Below are 6,661 nucleotides of genomic sequence, written 5' to 3' on the forward strand. Positions count from 1 at the left end.
GGGATAAAAAAACAAAAAAGTGTTGTTACAAAAAGAATATTGCTAAGTGAATCACCTTTTGATATATGCCATAAAGAGTCCACATTATGTTGTAGCAAACGTGACATTGTCACATCCTTTTGATGAAAATTTATGATAAGGAAAATGGTTATGCAACTTCCCCTGTGACATATAAAACTTAATTATGCATGGAACACCAAAATATGCTTCATATAAAAAATTATTCCAATGTGCTTCATATAAAACTACTTCCAATAGAAGCACTGCATAATATAAGCACTTTTGAAACAAAAATTGGTGGAAGAAAGCTTGGCTTCCAACAAAAGGGAGAACAAAAACATAAGAACAAATAAAATTTTCAAAATGACTTTGAGTAAATTTTACTGATTTAAATCTCATTGACATCAGGATGAGTTGGTGGGGAGATTAAAAAAAAAAATTGGCCAAGATAAATGGATCATCACTAATAGTCTAATTATTTGAGCCCATACTAGAGATCTTTGCCTCCCTCACCATTTGGATTTCAAAAATTGAGAGAAGGCAGCTCCGTAAATGGCCTCTTTTCCATTGTTTATCCATATCGAAAGGATATGCAACTGAAGAGAGTTGTAGTGAACTTGGAAGACCATGTACATATGCCCATTTTTTTCTTCTGGAATGTCGATCACTTGAATCATGCGATAACTACTTTGATGAGAAGATAATGAAGATAGCATCAGAAACATTCTCACAAAGCTAGAATCCAACATTGAAGTCGTTTGTCTTTTTCGAATGGATATTTTCAATGACATCTTTTGCACAGTCCTTATTTTTATATAGATTATTTAAGATCCAATAAAGTATAAGTGATTTCAGAACAACAAATTATAAAAGCCTTAATTGTTTTATAGTAAATTACTACAAAATACATAATAATAACAAAGTAAACTGAAAACTTTGATTTGTATGGTTGGAAATCATGTAGTCTCAAAAAATACGATGTCTCGTTTCAATAGTAATGCAACCGGAATAATGAGGTTTTACAAGCTATAAACCCTAAGATAGTAACACTACACCAATTTTGGAATCAGACAACACATATCAGACGACAACAAACATTTTAACTGTCGTCTGAAATAATCAGACGACAGCAAGAAATATTCTGTCGTCTAAGTTTTCGAATCCAACAACAGTTTTTTTTTTGGCTCTTGTGCAATAGCATTTCAGAAAATGGTTGATTTTTTTGATGTTGTCTGAATGAATTAATTCAGACAACAGTTATTATGTGATGTTGTCCAAGGTTCATTTATACAATGGTTGATTTTTGCTGTTGTCTGATTATTTTCAATCAGACAACTGTTATTAGGTGTCTGTTGTGCAATTACTATTAATACAATGGTTGAAAAACATGTCGTCTGATTGTTTTGATTCACACAACAGTTTTTTAGTTGTCTATTATGCCACTCTCTTTTAGACAATGTATTGAAATTGATGTTGTCTGAGTTTTAGGGTTCAACATGCTAGCGCGCCCTAGTTATACTGAACACTCAGCCAAATTTTAAATTTTCACTCTTTCCCTCCATTAATTGGACAAAATTTTACTTTGATGTCAACTAGTATTTAAAGAAACTAACCCTAGAAACCCAACACACTCTCTCTCTCTTCCTCGGCCGCACGCCCAATTCTCGGTTCTCTCTCCCTTCCATTTCTCCCTGCCATCGCTGGAGACCACCATTTCTAGCCACCAATTCACGACACTGCCACCACCAATCGAACCAGCACCTCAATATGATCAAAACCCAATCCCAGCACCGCCATGCACCGACTCCTGCCTCCACATGCGATCCTCCAAGCAGCGACGCTGCTGCTCCCTTACCTTCATTGATTTCTGGCCTCCCTCTTGCAACACCTCCACCACCGCTTTGATTCAGTAAGCTTTGAACTCTCCTTGTTGTCAAAATCGAAGATTCAGTTCTAAAGATTATGGATTTTGATTTGCATTTTTGAATTTGGAGGTCCTGTGGGTCTTGAATGGAAAAGTTTGAGTACTGAAGCAGAGGAGAGTAGCTATGAATACGTGATGGTTCAGAGGCAGAGAAAGGTAAGAACTCTAGTTTTAAATTTTGGATTTAGATTAGTTGATTTGGATTAAATGGATTTCTAACCTTGAGATTTCTGGACTTGGAGGAAATAACGGAATTCAGTGGAAGGAGAGCTCTTGATTTGGACTTTGTTGAGCTCTTCTTCCTCTCTCCTTTTCTCTGTTCTCTTCCTCAGCACACTTTCTTCTTTCTATCCTTCTTGATCTTTAGATTAATTTTTGTTCAGATTTGTTTCACTTTGTCTCTCGATCTGTACCGTAGCTCTTAATCTTCATGCACCAAACGGTCGTGTTTCTTTGCTGGCCGGAAAAGGTCGGAGCTTCACCAAATTTCCGTCAAATCTGGCCACTTCAATAGCAGAGATCTACTAATCAGTCTGCGTCTTTCAAAATCCTCTATAAACCCCAACAAGAAATTTGAGCAGATCACAAAGGCTCAGCTCGAAGTCATTAGTTGACAGACGGTGGTTTACTCTCTCTACTCGCCAAAGCTCAAGAGAGCGTCATGGAGGTTCAGAACTAGGTCGAGCTTGACAATTGATTCATCTACAGGTACTACATCCCTGTTTAATAGGGCCTGGATTTTAGTAGGGATTTTAATTGGGACTGGAAATTTTCAATTTGGGTTTGATGGGTATGATTGGGAGAGTATAAAGCTAAAATCTTTGGTATTGTGTATTGGTTCTTGATTTGTAGTAAAGCTTGTTATGCAATTTCATAAATAAATGAAACAGGTGGTTTATAGACTTGATCAAGTGAGAGCCTTAGATGAAGAGTTGCTACTGAGAATAAATCAGCAAGGGCTTCCTGCGAAGCCTCAGATTCTTATGGTGACGCAACTCATTCCAGACTCTCTAGGGACTAAGTGCAATGTGGAGTTGGAGGTTATAGTCAACACTAAGCACTCCCACATTCTCTCTATATTGGTCTTGGGTTTATGTTTATTACAACATTTAAGCATTGTGGGAATTTTTATGTGTTGTAGAGTGGGCATGGAAAATTGGCAAGGCAAATGACCCTGTTGATGGCTTTCTGTGATTACTTGGGGAACTGTAAAAGGTAATCACCCCCCTTCTTGCTGTTTAGTTTCTTGATTTGGTTAAATACTTCAGGTATCAAGATACTTATTTTCGGCTCTTATGTCTTGGTAGGATGTGGTATCAGCTCCTAGACCGAGTTGCCCTCCTGTTAGGAGAATGACGTACAACTACAGGAGATGAGGAGGATAATGCATTGGAATATGGATTGCCATCTTCTCACACTCTAAACACAGTTTGCTTGTCTGGGTGTGTACTTTTTATCTTGTCACATAAATTCAGCTACGGAAACTAAGCACCTAGTGATTTAATTACTATTATATATATGCTCTTGATAGCTTGATTGATACAACCTAAAATGCAAAAGGACCTAAATTTAGAAGAACTAAATAATTCAAAAAGAAGCTAAAACACTATTGGATGGCAGCAAAAGTGGTGACTACAAAATTGGAAGACATGCATTTTATACTCAATCTAGCTCCTTATATTAATGTATTCTTATTCAATTTTTTAATAATAGCTTGCAAGGAGAGCTTTGGGGCTGTACATGTTTCTGCACCTAAAGTTCTGTTGTCATTTAAGGCTTTGCGCTCTGTCAAAGCCTTAAATGACAGATTTAATTATGATAAAATCTGCAATAATTAGTTAGGCTTAAATGACAGATTTAGTTAGGCTTAATTATGAGTCTGGCAGATTTCATTTAGTTTACCTGCAATAATTGTTTTGATTATATTTGCTAGTTTTTGCTTTTGATAAAATTGGTTAAAATCCCCATGTTCTATCATTCAGAGGCAAAAGCCTTTGTTGACTGTCACAGAAGATCAACTGAAACAACATGCCCTAATTGAATCTCTTCATCCAGTTTCCTGGTTTCTCTATTTCCTCTAAGACATTGCTTTCTCATTTTGAATGCAGGAGCAATGGAGGCTGACTGGAAGTTACTGATTACACACATGGAAGGAAAGTTAGAGGAAGTTGACAAAGAGAATGAAAAAAATGAGAAGAGAAAGAAGAAGGAAAAGTGTGGTTATCGCTATGCTTTTGACCTACCTTGGATTCTAGAAATTCTAATGTTTTTGGTCTTTATGTTTAGATAATTATTGTAGATGTTGTTGGAATCAATGGAAACCTTTTGGTATCAATATTGGATATGTTTGTGGATGTGTTGATTGATAGGTTTTTGTTAGATGCAATATCCAGAATGTATGTCTTATTATCCAATCTTAGACAACGCAATTTCACCAGAAAACCATTGCCTGACAATTGAGCACAAAAAAATCAAATGAACAAACTGTTGTCTGTACAACATAACAACAATATCTTTTAAACTGGTTCTATTGCCCAACATTGTAAAACACAATGACAAAGCTGCATATTCTATTGTGTGAAACAAAGGAAGACAACAAAGAATACAAAGAAACTATTGTCTCACTTCATTAACCAGTACATCATACTAGGAAAACTATGGTTGCAAATAACCTTCAATAACGGCAAAACCTAGAAAGCTGTTGTTTGAGTAAACAACACACAAGAGCTTACTATGAGAAAAATAGTGTGAAACTTTAACAGACAATGCTACAATATTATAAGTTATGTTGTCTTAATGGCCTCAAAAGTTCCTTTTCTTTACATTCTGCTGACTGAATTCACTTTGGACAACAGCTACTTTAAGTTGTCTATTGTCTTTTCTGGTATTCAGACAACAGGTTTGTTAGTTCTTGCTCTTGTCCAAATTTTCTTCAGACGACAGAATCTCGCTGTTGTCTGATACCTCCATCAGACGGCACTCACTCAGTCAACAGCAAAGAGGGGTATCAGACGACAGTGAAAAACTGTCGTCTGATCATATTATTGGCATAGTGTAAATATGAAATCCATTACAGAATTGAGAAAAAGTTCTAGATTTTATTGATAATTCATAATATAAAGATATGTTTTTAGCAGTCGTAAGAGGAGGCTTAAATACAACTTAAAATACTGAGTGCTGACAAAAGGCTTAATCAAGTCCGCATGTACAAAATAAAACAAATAACCAAACTAAATAAAAGTCTGAAAATAAACTGAATTAAAATGATGATTTAAGGTCTCATGTTACCTCAGATGCCCAAAAAAAACCCACAAGTTAGAGCAAAATGCTGAGTTTGACTTATTCTGCCGTTCCTTTCTCAGAAAGATATAATAATAATAATCAATCGAGGTTAGAGCCCAAACTTGCACAGATATGCTCTTCAATTAACTCCGCCATTCGTTCTACTTAAACTAGATTATGGAATATTCAATCTTTCATCGATACTTTTATGCAAATTGAACATGTTAGTAATTGATTAAATGACAAGTTTGGATAATATTTATAAAACTATTTTTTTCTTTTTAAAAATCTCACCCTACTCCACTCTTGCTGGGACTCATGGGAAGCCGGCCATTGTTTTACCACTCCACCAAACACAAGCAAACTCACGCGTGGAATTCTTTTTTTTTTTTTTTTTTTTTTATCTGGAGTGAGGTAGCAAGCGACCTCGTTTACGTTAGCGAGTTAGTAACACACCCATCTAGTCAGTATTTGGACCAAGGTTTACGAGGGTATCCTAGCAAAGCCATACTGATCCCCTGCTGCAGGCACACGAACCAGAAGACCCCTCAAACCTGCTGGCCACAAACTTATGGGAGTTGGGACTTGAACTCTAGATATGGGGGTTCCATGCTAGGCAGCTCAACCAACCTTATAACACCAAGTGGTTCCAAGCATGGAATTCTAATTAATTTCCTCGGATTATTTTCACATATTTTTTATTTGATAATTAATTAATGAGGGTTACTGAGGATGGTTTTTGTTGTTTGTATTTTTTTTTAATAAATTAATGACTGGTGCAGTTGCCCTTAAATCTTAATTAATGAAATGTTGAATACAAGGGGGATATAGAGCCTAAACTCATGATTACAATAAGTATCTTAGAGACCGTCCCTAGTTTTTGTTGTTTGTAGTTTTTTTTTTTTTTTTTTTTTTTTTGAATAATGTTGTTTGTAGTTTAGACATTATGAAAGTGGAAAATTCTAAGATCTAGATAATTTTTACAGAAACATTTGACACACATTTAATAGTTGTTCATCAGCATTGCATTGAAGAACATACGATTAACTGATCCAGTACTATTCAACCAAATCTATTTTATTTTTGGGTTACTTAATGAATTCCGCCTTGTCTCTTTGCATTTAATTATTAATTCACTTATTTATATTTGTATGTATTGGGTTCTTTAAAATCCTTGAGAAACACGTTGAAGGCGGCTATATATGTCAATCAAATGGAAAAGAGATCGTCTTTCACTAGACTAGAAGACACATACAAATCACTACTAGAAATTTCCCCATTCCACACTGATCTGAATTAGTCCCCATTGTCCCAATACACACTGATAAGAGTGGGTAATCTCATTAGCCACTATGCAGCCACTAATGAAGAATCAGTCCCCTCTATTGCAGGTGCTATTGGGACAATACACACTGATAAAACAACAGTGGAATAACTTCATCCAATGCAAAGTCA

At 35.7% G+C, this 6,661-nt stretch overlaps 1 long non-coding RNA gene across 2 annotated transcripts; it reads left to right on the forward strand.

Annotated features, from left to right (window-relative positions):
• The first annotated feature begins 1,401 nt into the window (after positions 1 to 1,401).
• On the forward strand, positions 1,402 to 4,229 carry LOC133712448 (uncharacterized). 2 transcript variants are annotated; one of them, XR_009847412.1, is made up of 4 exons: positions 1,402 to 2,632; positions 2,815 to 3,139; positions 3,232 to 3,366; positions 4,033 to 4,229. It is a non-coding gene; the product is annotated as an uncharacterized LOC133712448 (long non-coding RNA). The 2 variants fall into 2 exon arrangements; XR_009847411.1 differs by having other exon boundaries at positions 1,498 to 3,139.
• The last annotated feature ends 2,432 nt before the right edge of the window (positions 4,230 to 6,661 follow it).

This window comes from Rosa rugosa, chromosome 5 (assembly GCF_958449725.1).
Source record: "Rosa rugosa chromosome 5, drRosRugo1.1, whole genome shotgun sequence".
NCBI classification, from domain to species: domain Eukaryota; kingdom Viridiplantae; phylum Streptophyta; class Magnoliopsida; order Rosales; family Rosaceae; genus Rosa; species Rosa rugosa.